The sequence below is a fragment of the Tupaia chinensis genome, unplaced genomic scaffold, assembly GCF_000334495.1.
Source record: "Tupaia chinensis unplaced genomic scaffold, TupChi_1.0 Scaffold149178_1, whole genome shotgun sequence".
Taxonomy (NCBI): Eukaryota; Metazoa; Chordata; class Mammalia; order Scandentia; family Tupaiidae; genus Tupaia; species Tupaia belangeri.
In genome coordinates, this window is record NW_006209026.1 from 1,243,220 (window position 1) to 1,266,020 (window position 22,801).

Consider the following 22,801-nt stretch of genomic DNA (forward strand, 5'->3'; position numbering starts at 1 on the left):
GACAGAGAGAGACATAAAGACAGAAAGTGAGAAACCCAAGGGGGGATGACCCCGCCGCAATCCCTTCTCCTCCACTCTCCTCTCAGGATCTTGGGCATGCACGCACAAGCGCCTGGCACGAGTTTTAAGCCACCGGGTCTGGGACGCGAACCGTGGTTGACTACGTGGGAGTCCAGCGACATAGCCATTACGCTTACTGCTGGTTCCCCCAGCTCAGAACTTAGTTTTATGCTCAGTTGTAGTAGCTTTCTAGGTAATATTAGCTACCATTTCATCGTGTAGTTCTTGTTTCCTTCTTTTAAGAGCTTGTGATTTCATTTATTACATCTTTTTAAAAATCATAAGTTGCCTCAAATGATTTTTTTTCTTTTTTAAAAATTGTGCTATGAGGCATATACACTCACCAGAGAAAGAGAGAAAGAGAGAGAGAGAGAGAAAGATGTGACAAAGTACCCCCTGGGAGGATGACCACACCACAATCCCTTCTTCATTTTCCTTTCGGGATTTTGGATATACACACACATGTGCCTGGTGTATTTTTGAAGCTGCTGGGTCAAGCACTTGAGCCTCCAGTTGGTCATGTGGGAATCAACTACCTTAACCACCATGCCACCGCCTGGCCCCTCAAATGATTTCTTAAAGTAGATAGTACCAAAACATCTGGGACCAGCAGATGACGCAATGGTTATATCATTGAACTCCAACGAAGTCAACCATGATTCGAGTCCTGGACCCAGCTGCTTAAACTCATGCTGGGCATATGTGAATGCATGTCCAAAATCCCAAGAGGATAATGAAAAGAAGGGATCACAGCATGGCCATCCCCCATGGGAGGTGATTTCTCACATTCTGTCTCTGTCTTTCCCATAAGTACACATGCCCTATAGCAGAAATCTAAAATAAAAAATTACAATAGTACCTAAACATTTTAATACTGTTTGATCTAAAGTAAGAAGTTCTTTAAAAGGATTACAGAGGACCAAAAAACCTAAAAGACCAGTTTAATCAATGAACTTGATAACCATAAAAACTGATGATTACATAGACTTATAAAGACCAATATACATGTGACAGTCAATCGTTTTATTGCTGGCACCAGAACCTAGTGGAATCAAATAGTTTTTGAATTTAGTTGAAACTTACATTTTAAATACATTATGAGGAATGAAAGAGCTTTTTAAAGTATCCTAGAAGTTACGTATTTTTCTTGGAAACAACCAAAAGCCTGGAGAATGGCAGATAACATACCATACCATAACAAGTGTTAGAGGACAGCATTATTATTAAAATCATGCTCTTGACAAATATTTAGTGATACAGGGAAAAGCTGACAATTGACAATTTTTTTTCAATTGACATTTCATTGATAGTAATGTCAATTGAAAAAAAAAACCCAATTGCTAACTGTATATAATATGTGTACAATTCTCTTATTGTCTGTCAAACATAGATGCGTGTGCATACATACCTGCAGAAGGCAGGGATAAAAAAAGGTGTATGTGTGAGCATGCATGTACCCTAGCCTGTTGGGATGGAAGGAGAGAGGATTTATTAACTTTGGGTTATTTACTGTGTGGTACCAGTCAGGCTATTATTTTTTTATTATTTATTTAATTTTGTTTATTATTATTTTAAAATTTGACCAGAGAGAGACAGAGAGGAAGGGAAAGTGAGAAAGCAAGTCACCAGGTCCTGACCCAGAACCATAGTTGGCCATGTGAGAGTCCAATGTCTTAACCAGCACGCCATCTGCCAGTCCTTTGGCCAGGCTATTTAATTCCTCACCAACAAAATACTAGCACCTATTTACAGATTTGTAGAGGATAAAATAGAATCAAGTATTAAAAAGTCCAGAAAATAACCCATCGTAGCTAACATTTATTGAGTACCTGATTTTCCTTCATCATTGTCATCTAAAATAATAATAAGAAAATACACTAAAATATTACTTCATTGGCTTTTGGTGGAGTCATATGAATTTGATTTTCATTGAATTTTTCTACAATAAACACATATTCTATAATTAGTTAAAATGGTGTGTTTGGGGAACTTGTTTATGTTTTTTTTTTTTTTTGCTTCATTGTCTAAGAAAAACCTAAGTACTTAGTACCATCAATAAAAGGTCCTTAAAGACTTATAAAGAAAAAAATTTGCTGGCAGCTGGCGTGGTGGTTAAGGACACTGAACTCCCACATGGCTGACCATGGTTTGAGTCCCAAACCTAGTGGCTTGCTTTCTCGCTTTCTCTCTCTCTCTGTCCCTCTCTTGTCAAATTAAATAAATAAAGTTCAGTAAAATAATTATTTTTAAAAAAAGACTTATAAAAAATTTGGTATCGTTTTTTGGAATTGAGAAAGACAAATTATCTGTGACAGGATACATGCCTCCCACACCTTAGATGGAGGACAGTGTTCAGCCTCAGTTGACTGCCCTTTTGACCCGCCAGGAGAACTTCTCAAAGCCTGGAGTCTGGTTCAGCCCACATCAATTCATTTAGCACCTCAGTGGTGCGCAGGCAGGGTTGAGACCCACTGCTTATAGGGGAATATGTGTCCAAGTAACCTGCAAGTAACGGAACATACAGCTTCCTTATCTCCACATAAATGATTTAATATAGTTTATTTTTAATTTGCTAGAGAGTGCCTGTACTCACTGTAGAGAGAGAGACAGAAGGAAAGTGAGAAAATACCTTCCCTCCCCCATTGGGAATGGTCACATCACAATCCCTTTTCCTCTAGTTCTCCTTCTGTTAGATGTACATGCACATGGCCCAGGCATGTGTCTCAAGCCTCTGGGTCCAGGACTCAAACCACGCAGTTGGCCATCTGGGGTCCAGGCACCTTAATCACCACACGCTGGATGGTCAGGGTGGAACATTTTTAAAGGGTGTGTCAGAGCTTCGGCCTCCTGTCTTCCAGTGAGAACTGAGGTGTTTTTTGTTTTTTTTTTCTTCATGGAGAGGTAGGTGAGAGGGTGCATATACTCATTGTATTTGTTTCTTAGATCCCCAAATAACCACAATGCTAGTAAAGTGAAGCTCAAGCCTTTAACCCACTCTCCTTGGGGAGCAATTACTATGGCGAGGTGGCTGGAGGTAGCCTTTATTCCAAAAAGACCCATGGCATTGGTTGGTGTCCAGGTGCAGTTTTACACTTTTTAAATTGTTGACACATGCTTCATGGTTTTTACATCAGAAACCACCTTCAGGGCATGGTAAGAGAATTGCTTTGCCCCTTGAAGCATTCTCCTAATTGTAACTGTAACAAATGCGTATGATTTGGAATGGAATCCCTGTCATAGATACTCTTCAGTAATTACATGTTTGAGTTCTCAAAACATTGACTGTTTTACTTTGATTGTAAATGCTTGTGCTTTTGATTCAGGCCTTAAAGGACAGGACCCTATGCTTTGCTTTTCTTCAACATGTGTTTAATGATAATAGTAGCCTACATTGAACACATGTGTATTAGAGGACTGTGTTTTGTATCTTCAATATGCACATGTGCACAAGTGTATTTTTGTATAGGTTTTTGTCATAAGACATGTGCATTTGCCAGAGAGAAACAGAGACAGTGGGAAGAAAAGTGAAAGATCACCCCCCAGGGGGAATGGCCAGCCACAGTCTCTTCTCCATCCACCTCCTGGGATTTTGGGCATGCACACACATGGCTGGTATGATTTTCAAGCCACCAGGTTTGGGACTTGAACTGCGATAGGCTGTATGGGAGTGGCCTGCTGGCCCCTATGCTAGCGTACTTTTTTTTTTTCTTTAAGAAGTACTTATTTTACTTGTTATTACTGTTTTTAATTCAAGCAGAGAGAGAGAGAAAAGGAAAGTGAGAAAGCAAGCTGCCAGGTTTGGGATTCGAACTGCAGTCAGCCATGTGGGAATCCACCACTTTAACCACTGCACCACCTGTCAGCCCCCAGTGGTGTATTTTACCCCAGACTCTGGCAGTATAAAAATGAGTGGAATATGATACTGACCTCTCGGGGAATTATAGTATGGTGTGGGAGACAGGCAGTGCTTTCTAAAGCAAATACTATAACCCAGGTCAGCCATGGTGCAGGGGCCCCACAGCCTAACAGTGCTGAAGGAAACCTGGATGATTTTGTGGAGAAGGGGGGTATTTCTGCCAGATGCTGAAATATGAACAGGTACAGATTAGGCAAGGAGGGCATTCCAGGCAGAGGAAGCAACAGTGTGAGGAAAGTGTTGTGGCTAGACATGGTGCATCCTTTCCAAGGAGTTACACATAGTGCGTAAGAGTAGAAGTGATGAACAGAGTTCTGTGAATGATGCCAAGTTAAGGGACTTGGACTTCATAGTCTAACACGGGGAAGCCACTGAAAGGAGGATAGAAATATTTTATCAGCTCTCCACTATTCTTTCAGCTGTTGATGAAGAATTCTAGGGAGGAGGCCATGAGGAGTAGGATAAACACCTCGGAAGTGAGAAATGAGAAAGTGAGAAACAGTGCCGCTGGACTGTGAGTTGATGGTGGAGGTAGAGAAATGGCAACCAAAGGTTGAGTTAGCAAAATGTGGGGACCAATCAATGGTGGGGAAAGGAGTCATGAAAGAAGCTGGAAATAGTTCTCAAGTTTCAGGAGTTACTGATTAAAACAATACAAGCAAGCAAGAAAAGTGATCTTGATAATGCGAAGATGATTCATTGGTTCAGTGCACCTTGAGTTTAAAGCACCTGTGGGAGCTGTCTGGGTGCAGATGTTGAGTAAGCAGTTAGATATGTAGTTTTAGACTTCCCATGAGAGCTCGAGCCTGGATAAAGGGCCTGAGGTCATCAGTGTTAATAATTAATAGAACTAGACTCTGAATAAAGAGAGAAGACTATTTCTGTCAGACTAATAGATTTCCATTAGAATAGTTTTCAGGAATTATACTATAATTGTGTATTTTAACACTTATTTTGGAGAAGTGGTTAAAATTATATAGTGAATAAAGTCATTTTATGATTTAGTGTCAGGCTTTAAAAATAACGCTTCCAATTGTGAAGATGTGTATTTTTTTTTTTTTTTTTGCAAATTGCTTCCAACTTTGACAACTTGCCTTCAAGTCTCATTCCAATACAATTTTGAAAAGGCAGAATGAAACAGCTCAAACTAGTCTGTAATAGAAAAAGCAATTCATTCTTAAATGAAGATGATGAGGTTGGTACCATATTGCTTGAGACAGTGGGTGAATTTAAAACCTGAGTGAGATGACATCAAATTCAGTCAAGATTTTCGTTCTATTTAAATAGAGCATTTGTAATTGAAGATAGAGGGTTCAACTAAGAAAACCACATAACATGTACAATTTTATCAGTTTTCTGACACTCTGTTTTCAATTTTTGTACACATATGTGTATGCACATAAAGCCATTAAATCATATTAATGATAGAAATAATGGAACCTCTTTTTGTTGGCAACAAATGAGAATATAAGCTTGATTTTATTGGCAGTACTTTCTGAGTTCCTGCCTCGTAGTTCAGTATGTTGATGACATGCAAATCCTCAAGTGGTATTGAACCAGGGGTAGAATCTATCACAAAGAGCTCAAAATGACTGTAAAGTACATTAAATATTTTCTAATAGACTTTTATTTTTTTAGCTTGATGCTCAGAGTTAGAAGCTAAGTTAGAAATATTTCACCCTATATGATTTTTATCATAATGCTTTTTTATGATGAGATAGTGATAGTTTTATATTTTCCATTTCTCTGTTTCTTTTGTTGTTGTTATTGTTCATTTGTTTGTTGGTGGGTTTTTTGGTTTTTTGTTTTTATTCACCTAAAGAGTGCATGCACTTGCCAGAGAGAAAGAAAAAGAGGGAGTAAGGGAGAGAAAGGGAGAAAGCATCCCCCAGTGGGGGATGGACAAGCCACAATCCCATCTCCTCCATTTCTCCATCCTGTTGAGGATTTGGGCATGCATGTACATGTGCCCCGAGCATTTTTCAAGCTGCCAAGGCCAGGATGCAAACCACATGGTTTACTATGTAGAATCTGACTTCCTTAACATCAAGCCATTGAGCCAGCCCATAGTTTTATATTTTCTAATTACCTACTGTCTCAAATTTAACATTGTCATGAGGGTGAAAATTAAAGGGACCAGCAGTTAGCGTAATGGCTATGTTGCTGGACTCCCACGTAGGCGACTGTGGTTTGTGTCCCGGACCCAGTGACTTAAACTCACGCCGGGCATGTGTACATGTGTGCCCAAGATCCCGAGAGGAGAATGGAGGAAAAGGGATTGTGGTGTGACCATCCCCCCTGGGGGGTGATTTCTCGCTTTCTATCTCTCTGTCTGTCTCTCTGTCTGGCGAGTGCACGCGCCCTATAGCAAAAACCTCTAAAAAAAATAACTCTATTGCTTTGACTACTCACACTTTTCTATTAAATCTTCATTCTAAAAATACTGAGGTCACAGATTTGTTTACCATCATCTATTTAGCAATCCAGCCATCAAAGTTGGATAGTCAATAGATTCAATTATCCTCTTAAATTTTTCCCTCCTTTATCTTAAATTTTCACATCCTATAATAGAAATATACATTCACTCCCTTTTCCCAGCTTTGTTGCCTTATCAGAGATAGCTCTCCCCAACCCCCCAGACTGAATTTGAATTCTGCCATGTGACTTATATTGCCTGTGAGCTGGCATGTAGTGGACGTATTGGATCATTGGAAAAGTCATGACTCATTTTTGCTTAGAAAAATACATCATGACTTTTTTGATGATCTAATATTATGAGCAGAGGCTGGAAAGCTCTTGTACAGTTTTGTAAAGTCTTTTTTTTTTCAGTCTTTCATATGATTTTTATTTTCTCCCTCAACAATCAAAATATGATATCTAAATTTTGTCTTAACTGGTGGAGCTGTAAACACAGGTTTATCCATCTCACTGACAGGCAAGGCAAATGCTACTTCTTGGAATGGTCCCACCATGGACCCTCTGGTCATCCAACCAAGTCGCCCCCTTGCCTGTTTTATCTTCACTGTATTGTGTGGCCACTTCATTGAATCTCATTCTAGACTTTAACTTTTTCATGGCTTCCATAATGTTGCAGTGTTTTTCACATAGAATGTGTCTGACCTTTATTGCATTGCCACCACCTTTGGGACCCTGAGCCTTTTTGTCAGCACTGTCACTCCCAGACACTGCACCTCCTTTTCCCCCTTTTCCAGAACCACTTTTTCCTTCGGGTAGCATCTTTAAGATTTGGTGATGAACATCCCACAAAGTCATGAGCTCTCATGATCTACCTTGATAAGAGCATGCCAGGATAGTCACTGCCCATTTGGTCTGCGTCCCAGAACAAAGCCCTGTGTAACTGACCTATGAAACCTATAGCCTGGAAATCAAGACCAGCAGACCCTTATTTTACCTGCAGATCTGCAAAATGTATAAGCGTTTATTGTTGTAAGCCACTAAATTTTATGATGGGTTGCTAGCCAACATTATTTCGACAACGGTGACTGACATAGAGGATAAGCTTATGGTGTACTTAAGAGTAGTAACATTGGGACCAGCAGTTAGCGTCAGCAGTTAGCGTAATGGCTGTCGCTGGACTCCCATGTAGTCGACCGCAGTTTGAATCCTGGATCTGGTGGCTTAAACTCACGCCGGGCGTGTGTGCATGCATGCCCAAGATCCCGAGAGGAGAATGGAGGAGAATGGAGGAGAAGGGATTGCGGCATGGCCATCCCATCTGGGGGGTGATTTCTCGCTTTCTATCTCTCTGTCTCTCTCTGTCTGTCTGGCAAGCGCAGGCGCCCTATAGCAAAAACCTCTCCAAAAAATGAAAAAAAAAAAAAAAAAGAAGAGTAGTAATATTGAGGTCTACTAGACTTTTTTAGTTTTTTGCCATATGGTACATGCACTCGCTTGAGAGAAACAGAGAGTATGAGTGGGAAAGTGAGAAATAACCCCCCCCCCGGGGGTGGCAACACCACAGTTTCTTCTTCATTCTCCTCCTGGGATCTTGGACATGCGCATACACTCCCCTGGCATGATTTTCAAGCCATTAGGTCCAGAACTTGAACCACAGTCAGCCATTTGGGAGTCCAGCACCTTAACCACCACACCACCTGCTGGCCCTGAAGTCTACTAGACTTCCGTTGGAATTTTGATCTGTTACTTACTTCATTTCATGAGCATGTTGCTCTCCTCTAAACTTTGGTTTTTCTATCAGTAAAGTATAATACTTGCCTCTCAGGAATGTTACAAAAATAAATAAGATGTATGCATGTAAATTACTTTAAACAGTGTAAAGCAGATTGTAAGAATATTAGAAGTTCATTATAAGTTGTATCTGCTATTATGCTAGTACAGTTGTACTTGTAGATAGTCAAACCTTCCTTATCCTTTTTCTCTTGTATCATGTGGCTTTGCCACATCCTAGCTTTATGACTCTGGAGCCAGGTAAAACCTATCTGAGCCTTGGTTTCCTTTTTGATAACATGGAGATACTAACAATTACCTGGCAGGATTATAATAGTGACTGTTTTAGTATGTTTTCTGCCACTGTAACAGAATACCACAGAGCAGTCCCACCTCTTCAGTAGCATCACAAAGGCAATTAAATTTCAACATGAGTTTTGGAGGGGACATTTAAATTTTAGCAGTAACTGCTCCAAAGGTTAGCAAATATCTGAGTGTCCTAGTCAGTTCGAACTGCTATAACAAAATTATATAGGCTGGTGACTTTAACAGCAGACATTTGTTCCTTACAGTTCTGGAGAATGGGTAATCCAAAATCAAGGTGCCAGTACATTTAGTGTCTGCTCTCCTCCTGGTTTGCAGAGAGTTTTATTGTTACATGACATGATGAGATTTTCTTTATCCCTTTAAAAAATGATTTATTTTTAGTTTTGCTGTAGGGCACATGTGTTGCCAAAGAGAGAGTGCAAATGAGAGAGAGAAAGTGATAAATCTCTTACCAGGGAGAATGGCTACACACAATCCTTTCTCCTCCACTCTCCTTTTGTCTTTCAAGTCATCAGATCCAGGACTCAAACTGTGAAATCAGCTATGTGGGATCTAGTCACCCCAACTATCATGCCACCAGGTAGTTCTCTTTCTCTTTTAGGAAAGGTATCAATTCCCATAATGAAGGCCCTACTCACTGACCTAATCTAATCCTAGTTAACTCCCAAAGATCCCATCTCTACCTTGAGGATTAGGGCTTCAACATGTAAACTTTTTTTTTTTTTTTTCTATAGGGCGTGTGTGCTTGCCAGAAAAAGAGAGGGACAGAAAACAAGAAATCAACCCCCAGGGAGGATGGACATGCCACAGTCCCTTCTCCTCCATTCTCCTCTCGGGATTTTGGACACACACGCAAACGCATCTTGCATGAATTTAAGCCACCAGATTCAGGACTCAACTGTGGTTGACTACAGGGGAGTCCAGCAACGTAGCCATTTTGCCATCTGCTGGCCCCATTCATTTCTTTAAGCTCAATTCTCCTTTTCTAGTCTTTAGTGTCTACTATGTGCTAAGCATAGCACCTTGCACTTTTGACTTACCTCTGAGTTTCTAGAAATTCCTGCTTTTATTAAAAGAAAAGAAAGACTGTAGAAGGCAGAAAATTAAGGAATAAAAGTTCTACAATTGGAAAGGCAAGATATATTGATAAAGTCATTCCAATATGTACTACTAGTATATTAACTATAGTTTTGCTCCTGTGAGCATTCAAGCATAATGCCTATGATATGAAAGGGGATTTTTAAAAAGGAAAAGAGCAGCTTATATGGAGCCAGTAGAGTCTTTTGATTGCAAGATTGAAAAATGCTAATTATGAGAGATTCAGCATTAGAGGGCAGAGTGATTCAAATGGGGTATGGAATCTGTGTTAATCAGTACAGCAGAGATAGCATCTAAGATGCTTTTTGTTTTAAATGAACAAAACTGCCAAACTTACCCTTTAATTTTCTGGAAAAATGTGTTGATGTGTTAGCTCTCAGTCTTCAGATTTTTGTGTGTGCTTTCCTTTTTTATGACTATTATTGTCCACTGCCTTGTCTATTTCATTTCCATATGCGGGTTCACCAATCACACCAGGTATTAGACCCTCATATTGTGTGTTTCCTGTCCATAATTTGTTTCATAGAAAACCTGTGTTCTCAACACAGGTGCTTGGAAATTATTTTCATCTGTATCGGCAGGATAGGCCTTGAGATTGTGGATATTAACTTCTGTATGCCACTCTCCCTGGAAGTTAATTGACTGGTTTGAAGGGAGGCAGCTAAATGGGAGTCTATACATTTGACCAATTTCACAGAGCTTACCTTGCAAGCTATTGAAATGCAAATATAGACTATGCTTAGAGACTAAGAACTCACATTCACTTCTTTGTTTTCTTCTGAAAAATAAGCATTCAAAATTCATGCCCATTCTATTATTCATGTGCTTTATATTTAGGTTCCACTTGTATGTCTAGATAAATCTTATCACCATTATTTAAAATTTCATGAATGAAACTTTGCATCGCTAATGCCACACTATCCTAGACGACTTTAACCAATCAAAATAATTGGAAATTCAGTGCTTAAATGAGTTCTCGTGTGTGTGTCTATGTATTTGTGTTCCCATGTACACCTACGCCATTGCCTTGTCTACAGCTGTCTTTCTTAGATCCACTCCATGTAACAAGAATTCAGAATCTCCTTACATTGTTTTGCCCCATCCAAACTGAATCTTTCTGATGTGATGTTTATGAGACTTTCAGGAGATAGAGCACTGATGTCCGCTGATGCTTCTTTGTTTGATAGTTGTCAAGTCAGTGGTCTTGAAATGGAAAACTCTTTCTGTCCATTTACCTGTATATTCAAGTCACCCTCCAGTTTTCATTTGTCAAGTATGACTTTAAGAAGAGTATTATGTGTCAGTAAGACAGCTCCTCTGTAATTTGATCAGCTGTACAAGTTAGTCTTCCAGGAACAGTTAATACTTTCAAGAAGCTCTTTTTTCCTGAGCTGTGGTCACTTTACCCAGACCAGAGAGAGTGACTTTCTGACACAGCCTTTGATATGTGAGGCTCCAGCTAGCTAAATATGTTTGGAAGAAGGAACATAGACTGAAGTGAAGTTCTCTTAGATCTTGTGTCCCCGTAGAACAATGTTGGTGATGGCTCAAATTAAGCTCCCTGCGCTTTTTAGAAGCCAAATAGAAAAGGACTTTATATGGTCTCTGTATTCTAAAAGGTCCTATAATTTCCAGGTATGATCTTTGGTTCTAAGAAAATAACACATGTTGGTAGGGATTTTGCTGCCCTGCCCAGGGTATGTCAGAGCCTGTGCTTGGGACCCAAGGGGTTGCACTGACTACTCTGAGACCCCCTTTCTTACTCATGAGTGATTGCAGTTTTTAGCATCTCCCCACTCCCTCAGATGTGTTAAATGGACATGCTGGGTGCTGGTGGTGGCGGCAGCAACCCTGACTGCATCATTTCCTGCTGCCTCACTCCAGGAGGCTGTCTTACATTGTAATAGTCCTTCCTGTCATTGTCAGATGCTTTCCTTAAGTTGTTCTAAACTGAAAACTGGTGTGAAGTCTGGCATTCATCTTTAACAGCTGGCTTCAGTCAGTGGCGCGCACGCACATGTGTGTCTGCCTGTCTGTCTCTCAAGGGAGAGGTGGTGATAGAGTGGCTGGATTCTGCTTTTTACGTTTCCCGCACTTTTCTCGGGCATGGACTCCTATGACCTCTTAACTTTCAAATACAGAAACTTACGTAATGCTCTTTCCATCTCTATTGAAGATAACGATGACAAGACCAACTCCATGGCCTGGTGGTTAAGGCAACTGGATCCCACATGGCTGACTTTGTGGTTTGAGTCCTGAACCCACTGGCCTGAGGATGATCCCGGGCACTTGTGCAAGCATGCCCAAAATCCTGAAAGGAGGGAGAAGGGATTGTAGTGTGATTGTTTCCCATGGGGTGCTTTTCCTCTCTTCCTCTGTTTCTGGAGAACACAGGCACCCTCTAGCAAAAAACAAACAAACAAAGTAGCAATTACTTTTGACATGGTGTAAGAATGTGGATTTGATTTGAGGAGGCATCTTTGACTTCTCTATCTTTTCACTGAAACGATGATGGGCTGTATTCTGCCTGGCATATTCTCCCTTTCTTCTTTACAGAACCTCGAGGAACACAACTTCACCCACAGGAAATGTTCTAGCTCTAGGAGATCATCATTGAACCTGTCTCATGTGCCATTCAGTCACTCATCCATGAAGTCTTTTTTGGGATCCCACATGGCTGACTTTGTGGTTTGAGTCCTGAACCCACTGGCCTGAGGATGATCCCGGGCACTTGTGCAAGCATGCCCAAAATCCTGAAAGGAGGGAGAAGGGATTGTAGTGTGATTGTTTCCCATGGGGTGCTTTTCCTCTCTTCCTCTGTTTCTGGAGAACACAGGCACCCTCTAGCAAAAAACAAACAAACAAAGTAGCAATTACTTTTGACATGGTGTAAGAATGTGGATTTGATTTGAGGAGGCATCTTTGACTTCTCTATCTTTTCACTGAAACGATGATGGGCTGTATTCTGCCTGGCATATTCTCCCTTTCTTCTTTACAGAACCTCGAGGAACACAACTTCACCCACAGGAAATGTTCTAGCTCTAGGAGATCATCATTGAACCTGTCTCATGTGCCATTCAGTCACTCATCCATGAAGTCTTTTTTGGGCATTTTTGCTTTGTGCCAGTACAGGGATAAATCAGACTCAATTCCTGTTGTATCATGGGAATTTGTAGCCCAAATCATGCCTATCGCATGGTTGGACACCCAAAATCCTAAGAGGAGAATGGAGAGGGGATTGCGGAGTGGCCATCCTCTCGGGGGGGAGGGGGTTATTTCTTTCTCTTTCTCTCTCTGGTGGGCACATGCATCCTACAGAAAACTAAAAAGGAAAAAATTTTTAAAAAGAATTATGCATTACTAAAGCAATGATCAGTTAGCTTAAGTTATTATAATTTTGAATGTGAATGATTTCACAGTGAAAAATAACTGATGTTGCAAGTTAGCGTACAGCTTTATATCGTCACTGTCTTTTTTAAAAAAATTAGAACCTTTTTTCCCCATGAATTATTTTATGTAACTTATTTATTTATTTAAATTTGACCAGAGAGAGTGAGAGAGAGGTAAAGTAAGAAAGCATCCCACCAGGTTCAGGACTTGAACTGTGGTTGGCCATGTGGAAGTTCAGCACCCTTAACCACCACACCACCTGCCGGGCCCTTTATCACTTTGGCTTTAAACAGGTCTCATCTGTCAGCTGTTAGATGCAATCGTGTGAAGATTAGGCTGTATGGAACAGGGTATACTGGATAGTGATTTTTTTCCCTCCATCTCTTTTCCTCCCATTTTTCCTCTTTTGTCCAGTGTATTTACTTTGTGGCTTGTTCTCAGACTTAGGGTCTGTGGTGTTCAAAATTTAACATCTAGTTCCATAGATGTTCTAGCCAAACCACATGTTGGTTGGAGCCGCAGCAGCTATGCATGTGGTGCAGGCAGCTGGGATGGCTGACTGCTCCTATCAGAAAGCCGTCACACGTACAGCCTAGTTGCCTTTCATGCAGCCCACTTAGCTTTGTGTTCTGGCACCATCAGTTGATGTGGTGGAATTTTGTGTTTTCTGCAAAGTAGGAAACCTTTGGACTTTCTTATTTTTTATGTTTATTTGTTTTAAAGATTATTGTCATAGGGTACATGCACTCACTGGAGAGAGAGACAGAGGCAGTGGGAGGGAAAATAATAAATCACTCCTGCAGGGGGATGGCCGCACTGCAATCTCTTTTCCATTATCCTCCTGGGCATGCACGCATATGTGTCCAGTATGATTTTTTTCAAGCCACTGGATGCAGGACTTGAACCACGTTGGGCCACATGGGAATCCAGCGATGTAACCACTATGCCATCTACTGGCCTCCTGTGGACTTTCACTGTCCTAACTTTTGGGGATTTCGTAATGGCCTTGCTCCAGATTCTCTTGCTTCTTTTGGGCATCTTGGCTTGTGGTGAAGGTATCAAAAGTCACAGAATTGAGGTTCCATGATCTAAAGGTTGATCTGTAAATAATGTTCTCAGTTGATGGCTATTCTGAGGGTTCTGTCTCACTTGTACAGTTTGCATTATTCTTTTTTTTTTTTGAGAGGTTTCACTATAAGGGCGCATGTGCTCGCCAGACAGAGACAGAGAGACAGAAAGCAGAAATCACCCCCCAGGGGGGATGGCCACACCGCAATCCCATCTCCTCCATTCTCCCCTCAGGACCTTGGGCATGCACGCACACGTACCTGGTGTGAGTTTGAAGCCACTGGGTCTGGGACGCGAACCGCGGTCGACTACATGGGAGTCCAGCAACATAGCCATTATGCTAACTGCTAATTCCCCGGTTTGCATTATTCTGCTTCACACTCCAGGGTAAGGCTGAGGAAGCAGTAGAAACCTGAATGTATGTCAAGTGTTCACCTAGGAAAACCTCAGCTCCCTGCACCCAGCAGATGCCTGTCCCTGGGCTGGCGAGCCCCTCCCTTCCCCTCCTCCTGCTCTCCCCTCCAACTTCCCCTTTCTTTCTTCTCCTCTTCCTGCTTCTCCTGTCCCACCTCCCTTTCCTATTCCTACCCTCCCCATCCTTCCTTATTTACTCCTTCCTTCTGGAATTCACTTGGCCTTTTATTTATTTATTTTTAATTTATTTTTTCCATGGAGAATTCATTTGTCACTTTCAACCACCAAGCCAGGGTAAGGTGTTTCTTCTGCAGATCCCCATCACCTAGCTGAGCTCTGGTCCGTCTAGGTTATAACTGCCTGTTCTCTTGCCTCTGTCCATCCTGTGAGTCTGTTCATCTCGAGGTCAAGATAATTGTCTTGAGCTATTATGGTCCCAATCTCTGGTTAGGCATGTGGTAAATGACCAGTAAATGTTTGTTCTTGTCAAGGGCTAGGGTTGTAAGTCATTTTAATTCTCTGTGTGTTTTTGAACCACTCTTTTATGAATGTGTGCTACGTATTGTTTTTATAGTCAGAACAAAAAGTTTAAAAAGAAATATAATTTAATGAAAGCTATGTGTGAGATGAAAGGGACTCTCAAGGTCTGCTCAGATGTTAATGGGGTCCTTGGCAAAAAGTAAATTACCTCACAGGGATGAGGCAATTATTTATGGTGGTTACATCAGCCAGAATAAAGATGATAAATTCTGGATTCTGGTCCCTACACAGCCTCTGACTCACTGCAGGGTTACAGGTAAAGAGTTTGCCTAATTGCCTTTCAGTGACTCCGTAACTCCCAGGGTCTAAATTTAGGGCTGGTTTTGTTTGTTTGTGTGTGTGTTTGTTTATTGTGCTCATTAGTTGCTTTATAATTAGTGAATCATTGACTTTTAAGTCCAGGAAAGAAACTTTATACTTACCCCAGCTTTTTCAACTAAGAAGAGTGAATTTTAGAGAAATAAAGTGACAACTGAAATAATCAAAATACTAAATATCAAATCAAGGCATTTTCATTCGTAGTCTCAGACCTTCTTTTGTCTGTTCTCTCTGTCCTCCTGCACACAGCTAATGCCTGGGTTCTTGTGCATGGCCACATTGAATTATTACTTCTTAAACATTTTTTCTTATTTTTTATTAGAACTATTACTTTTTTAAAAAGTAACTAGTTCTTATCTAACAGAAATAACTCCATTTCAGAAAGCCCATTCGTATCCCAGAATGAGTTTTCTGCCTTAAACTGGTAAATTGTAGAAGCCTATCCCTAGTGGTGGCCACTCCTCATTTTTCAGAATTTGAGTTTATATATATTTCATAATTGTTAAATTTTATGTTTTAGGGTAGTGAAGGTAAACTGAAATGTCCTCAAGACTAGATACATATGTAAAGCCCACTGGGAAGTAATAGGGACTGGGGGGCCTGTGGCCACACAGATAAAATATGCGCTGCCTGAGAGCATTGAAATTCCATGTTTATTTGCAAAAATTAAGCCCCAACATAACATGTTATAGGTCAGAACTAACCTTTGAACTATGTAGTTTTGATTCCTTTCAAATTCAGGTCTTTTATATATATATATATTTATTTATTTATGGGGGGTATCTTCTGTTGGACTGAGTAGAGTGTTTCTTCTGCCGTGGAAGCTACATGGGCTGTATTTATACTCCGCGAATACACAACACTATTTCTCCAGAGAGGACAATCTCAGTGTTGTATAATTTAGAATGGCTTCAAATGATTCTGAAAGCAAATGGGATTTTAGCATAATAGTCCATCTTGGCCCTGTTCTTCTGTGTGTCAGAATTTTAACCTAACCATGTATTTATCTTTTTCACTATTTATGCACATCTATGCAAAGACTCAGTAGAGGGTTTGGAGAAGAAAAAGGGTGGTTAGAGCATCTCCTTAGGGTTTGCAGGATGGCAGGCAGGAGAGGCCCTCTAATCCCTTAGGCTGCTAGCCAGTTTGAGCCAACCCCTGAGTTGCACATTTTTGTTACGCAAATTTTAATACCCAAGGCAAGGGCCTTGAGGAAGCTGCAGGCAGCTTAGATGCATTCTTGTGCTGGCCATTTCTCTTAAAGGACAGTTTAATTCGTGTGAGATACTGTTCCTAAGTGCTGTCTCTTTCATTCTCTGGGAAATGACTCTTCATGGTCACCATTTTCTTAATGTTTTTAAAAACCTGCGCTGGAGATCTAAAACCCTTTTTATTTTTATTAGTGCTACATATCACTGGATTATTCCAGTGTGCGCACTTCTTGCTACTGTGTCTGTATTTGTATCAGCGTTTCCTTGGTGCAGATTTTCTTCTAAACAGGAGCAGTGCTAATTGTAGAATAATTCCTTTTGAGAAGAGTTTCTGTCTATACTGTTCCTTTGCCTGTTTCCATATTTTTAAGTGGCACCTAATCTCGTTGCAGTGTTTTATTTCAGAACTGCTAGAGTTCTGGAGGTTCGCTTAGCTTGATCCCCGTATTGTATAACTTGGTGAGATTATCAGTATGTAATTAAACCTCCAGTATTTTTAATGAATAGCAATTTTCAGTTATGATTCCACTATTGGTTCAATGTGATGAAATTTTTTGAAAATGCATACTAATGTACTATGCTGTAATGGATGTCTACTAAATGATAAATGCTGTTAGTTTTTGTATATTAGCTGTAATCCTCAAAATGATCTGGTTAGGCATTATTAGCCCTGTTTTATCAAGGAGGAAAAAGTGAGTCTCAGAGATTTTCAACATATTGCCTGAGCATCAGAAGGTTTGTTTGTCTGTGTAGGTATAATCACATAACTTTCTCACTTTGCAATTTGTACTTATCCGCTACACCATGGTCTAGTCCATCCTTCCATACATTCATCCATTTGTCCTTTCTTCTCTCTTCTCTCTCTTTTCTTTCTTTTTATTGCGTTTAATCGCTGTACGTCTTTACAATGTACAAAATAGTTTGTCCTAGCATGACTACAGAGTGTATCAGTCAAAGATATTGCTACATACATTATCATCAACTGATAACTTTTCATTTTTGAAAAGTAAGATGTAGGAAAGGAGATTTGACTCTTTCTGACTTCAGAGTGATTTGCTGGGAGAGGCTGAACTAAAAGATACTTTGTACAACTGAAATTCATTTGGACTACACTTTTAAAAACAATTAGAAACACAGGGAAGTCTTCTGAATAGAAAATATTGCAGTGCAAGTTTGCAAAGCTCTATTTTGTACAGTGGGTTTATGAAGTCACAGAGATATGTGTCAGACTCTTTGAAGGACACTCTAATAAAGTATAAACTCTTTTCCTTCCCTAAGTAGAATTCCAATTATATTCTTTTTGGTGAGAGAAGAAAGGGTTATGCAGAAAATACGATGAGACAATAAGGAAGAGTACAGTGTCATTCCATTTGAAAATGGAAAGCAAATGAAGATAATACACTCTTCTGAACAGTGTAGCAGAAGGTGGTGTCCCTGGTTAAAACCCCAAGTGGTCTAAGAAAGGTATCTTCTGTTGGACTGGGTAGACGGTTTCTCCTGCCAGTGGAGGAGGCTACATGGGCTGTAGCCCATGTTCATAAACATCAAATCCTTTGGTGATCCCCCACTCCCACCCCCATGTTCTGATGACTTATTCATTGGTTCATGACTTTGTGCCATGACTGGTGGAAAGTTAAGGAGCTCTAATCAAAGGTGGACTTCAAGTGGATCGTACTGACGGGAGGCAACCAGAGAGGCATGCTGAAAATCTAGCATAACTCATGTGATAATTCAGTTAACATTCTTTAAGGTCTACCTAGGTTAACTATGGCAGTCATATGGGTGTGCATGTGTATGTTCAAATTCATCACTGAAAAATCATTTCCTCTTATCTTTCTTTTTCTATTTATTCCGCATAGTTGCATTTCTTTAAGTATTCCCAAAGCTGCTTATGATGCTGTGGGAAAGCTGATGGCATTTAAAAAAATAAATAGGACTATTTTATGAATATGTGAGAAAAAATTCTGTTTTTATCAGTTTGTCTTTTCTAGTTAGTATACTGTGAAAGGGAAAAAGTTCATCACAAAAGATGGAAGTCTCACATAAGTAACATTGTTCAGAATGTTTAAATGTTTATCCTGAGTTTATACAGTGGTTACCAAGTCTCATCCAAAAGAGAAGAAGTAGACTTCAAGTAGCTGATTTGGAAAATATTACAGAATGTTCATACATAAAGTTTGCCAATTCACTGCTTCATTGGGTTTTCTGTCTGTGGGAATAGTTTCTGAATGAATGGAAGGAAAAGGCCTAATTCCTGTAAGAGTTTGTGTGGAAAAGAAAATCAGAATTCTTTTCTAAATATATAACTTATGTTTTGAGCAGATGGAATAAACCCTTAGGTACCTTGCATTGAACATAAAGTGCATTAACATAACAAAATATTTTAATTACATAGAATAAATTACTTATCCAGGTAGAAGAAATTAGCCATATTTAACAACTCATAGTTTAAGTTTGTGAAATTGCATAAATATATTTGGCATGAATTTTCTAAGTTTTCCTTTCTCATGAAGGCAGGACCATGTTACTTTGAAGTTATTTTGTGTCTATACTGCCTAACATATAGTTAATGCTTACTGAATGAGTATGTGAAAGAACAAGAATTGGACATCAGACATACTGTCTAGACTGTATCCATATATTCAATGATTTTTAATTATGGTTAGTGTATGTAATAGTTTTCTTGGGCTATATAACAAATTATCCCCAAAATTAGCTGTTTCAAATGACATTTATCATGTCAAAGTTCTCTTTCTCTTTTCTTTTTAAAATTTGCTATAAAGTACATGATCTTTCTGGAAAGAGAGAGGGCTGGGGAGAGTGAGAAAGCACCCCATAGGCAGTTCTTTCTTCTCCATTCTCCTCTTGGGATTTTGAACAAGTATGAACACAAGCCTGGTGTGTTTTCAAGCCACAGAGTCCAGGACTCAAACCACACAGCTGGCCATGTTGGGTTTAGCTACCTGAACTACCACACCACCTGCTGGCCCTCATAGCATAGTTCTGTGTTTCAGGAATCCAGGTACACCTTAGCTGGGTGATCTGGCGTAAGGTCTTTCACAAAACTTAAATCAAAGTATTGGCTGAGATCACAGTCTTCTCACAGCTAGACTGGGGAGATTGCTTGCAAGCTCACTCAGGTGGCTATGGGCAGGCTTCAGTGCCTTGCAGGTTGCCTCTGTTCCTATCTGTATGTTGCTGGGAGCCAATCTCTGCTCCTTGTCATGTTGGCCGAGATCTCCTTAGGACAGTTCATGGCATGGCAGGTCACTTCCATCATGGCAAGCAAGTAGAAGAGCAGAGACCAAGCAAGACAGGAGTGACCATCTCCTATAACTTAATCTGAGAAGTGACATCTCATTGATTTTGTCATATTCCAATTCTTAGAAGTGAATCACTAAATCCCACACTCAAGAAGGAGAGATTAGCATAGAGCCAGTGAAGATTGGGAACCATTATAAAGCTGCCCCCTTAGTCAAAAGAGGGAGCAACTTTGGCCCAGGAGCATCTCTACAGGCAGAAGCCATTAGCTCTTCCATGACCTTGTTGTACCTTTAATATACTGTGACAACAGCTGGTGAAAATTCTCATACAACTATTAGGTCATTGGGAAAGTCATGACGTATTTTTCTGTTTTTCTATGCATCATGACTGGGGCTGGCAGGTGGCATGGTGGTTAAGGAAGGGTCTCAGGAAACCTCAGAAGACAGCCTCATTCTTTAGCAACCACACATTTGTGTTGTCTTATGCATAGCCATGATTGCGCCCATGAGTAAAGAATCTGGGACTGACAGGAGACCCAGGCATAAAATAAGAGTAAGTTTTCTTTTACTTGGGGCAAAAACTCAATGTCCCAATTCAGTTTATTAGTTCATGACTGTGCCTGTTTTCAATGCCACAAAACCAGCTGCCTGGTATAGTGGACAAACCATAGGTTTTGGGAACAAGAGGCTTTGGGCTTAATAATAACTCCTCTATAACGAGGGGAGTAAATGATGGAAGATACCTGCCTTTCAGTCTCGTTTCTGTTTGAAATGGAATATTGTTAGTACCAGCTCAGTCTGAGCTTGCTCAGAGTCCCTGCTATGGCTAAGGCTGATACCAGAGTGGGGTGGGGGTCCTTAGGAGTGAGTGGCAGGCCACTCTTGTCTGCTGCGCTTGCAGAGGTAGACTACGGTCTGGTCACTCTGGAACCTTAGCAATGGTAGGATGGAGAAAAGAGGGACATCAAAGACATGATTAACCTTCACCTACAACTTAAATGGGTACTTTTTTGTACATAGTTCCTGATTTTACATTGCTTTACTTTACTGTTTCCACTTGAACAAAAAGGAGAGTGAGATCTGGACCTCAGTTTTGAAGCGTTATTAATTGCCCTCACATGTACCAGTCAATGTCAGTGCTGTCTGGAGGAAAAGATTAGACATTCCTGTGTGTTGCCTTTATCAGAGGAAGGCACATACTGACTGCCTTCCTGATTTTAACTCTGATTTTGTTTTTATCTGATTTTTGAGCCAAATACTATGCATTTGCAGAAAGATAGCCCTCTGCCCGTATTATCATAGAAAGGTCTTTTGACTGTTTTTTTATTAAGTTGGAACATCTTCTTGTTTTAAATAAACTCAAGAGAAGACTTATGGTTACATGGCTACCTATTCATCTATTAAATGTGGTCTTCTGAAAAATTTGAAAGGTTTATGAGATGCTGAAAAGAATAGAAAATAAACATCTCTATACCTACATCTGAATTAAGAAATGTTTACGTTTTGTCATTTTTCTTCAGATAGTATTTTTTTAAGAATTATTTTATTTAACCTTATATATTCATTTTAATTTGACCAGAGAGGGACAGAGTGAGAGAGAGAGGGAAAGAGAAAATCAAGCCACTAGGTCCGAGACTCGAACCATGGTCGGTCATGTGGGAGTCCAGTGCCCTTAACCACCACACCCCCTGCTGGCCCCCAGATAGTATTTCTAATGAAAGAACTTAAACATTATAACAAGATAAAAAACGTAATAAAGGTATAAAATGACTGTTAACTCCTCCCCAGTCTCATGTTCCCTTCACTACCCTTCCTCCCAGAGGCAACTACCATCATAAATTTGCTGTGTATATTTTTGGTTTGTGTTTTTATTCTCTCATAACATTTCACAACTTATTTTTTTCCAGTCAGAATGGTTTATTAGGTGTATCTACATTGATTCATATAGATTTAATTCTTTCACTTTAAGTACTGGTTAGGTTTTCATCTTAAGACTATACCACAATTTCTTTTATCCTTTCTCTGATAATAAACATGGTAGGACTCCCACGTAGTTGACTGCAGTTCAAGACCCAGACCTGGCAGGCTAAACTCATGCCAGGTGTGTGTGCGTGCGTGTCCAAGATCCTGAGAGGAGGTGGAGGAGAAGGGATTGCCCTCATCATCTCCCCTCCCCCACCCCGGGGGGGGATGGTTTTTCACTTTCTGTCTCTCTCTGGAAAGCCATGTGCCCTATAGCAAACATTTCTTAAAAAAGAAACAAACAAACAAACTATTACAAGCAGTGCTTCAGTGGATATCATGTATGTAAGTATTATTCCAGAATATGCACCATGAAGCAGAGTTGCTGTGTTCTGGGTGAATGCTGTATACATTTTTTACCTTAATAGATATTGCCAATAAACTCGTCAGGGTTCTTCAACCAATGTATATTTCTGCTAGGAGATTGCTGTTTTGGAGATTGCGCTCATAATCTCAAGCACCTGGCATTTTGAGACTTTTAAAACGTTTTACTCTTCTGATGGGTGTGAAGTGATGTTGTTTTGAATTATGTAGAAGAGGTCATGTGTCCTTTCATGTGGTCATTTAGGATTTCTATTAATTTATATATTTTATAAATTAGAGATATTTTATTTCAGGCTGTTATTTAAATTTTATTTATGGTGTATTTTGTCATGACACTCTACAACAACACAGTCTTAACTTCAATGCCATCCAATTTATCAGGTTTTTTTTTTTAATGAGTTTTGTTTTCTATACTTGTCAAGAAATATATTTTCTATTCATAGGTCATAAAAATATTTCATTTTTCATTTTTTTCTTAAATTTTTTAGGTTGTATTTGGCATTGTTTTTCATTCATCTGATTTATGGGATGGACATTGATCAAATTTATTTATTTTTGCAGACAGAAAGTGAATTTTTGCCAAGCAGAGAGTGAATTTTTGCCATATCATTTAATGAATTAGTATGCCTTTTATTCATGTTAGTCATCTTTGTTTTTTATTG

The 22,801-nt window shown here is 39.8% G+C and overlaps 1 protein-coding gene and 1 pseudogene across 1 annotated transcript in view; one reads left to right on the top strand and one right to left on the bottom strand.

Annotated features, from left to right (window-relative positions):
* LOC102474987 (microtubule-associated serine/threonine-protein kinase 4-like) overlaps positions 1-22,801 on the top strand; it is a gene marked incomplete at its 5' end in the record, with an annotated part of 327,526 nt that overhangs the window by 283,591 nt on the left and 21,134 nt on the right. The gene's annotated exons all lie outside the window — the stretch shown is intronic.
* Positions 6,832-7,213, bottom strand: LOC114006607 (peptidyl-prolyl cis-trans isomerase NIMA-interacting 4 pseudogene; annotated as a pseudogene).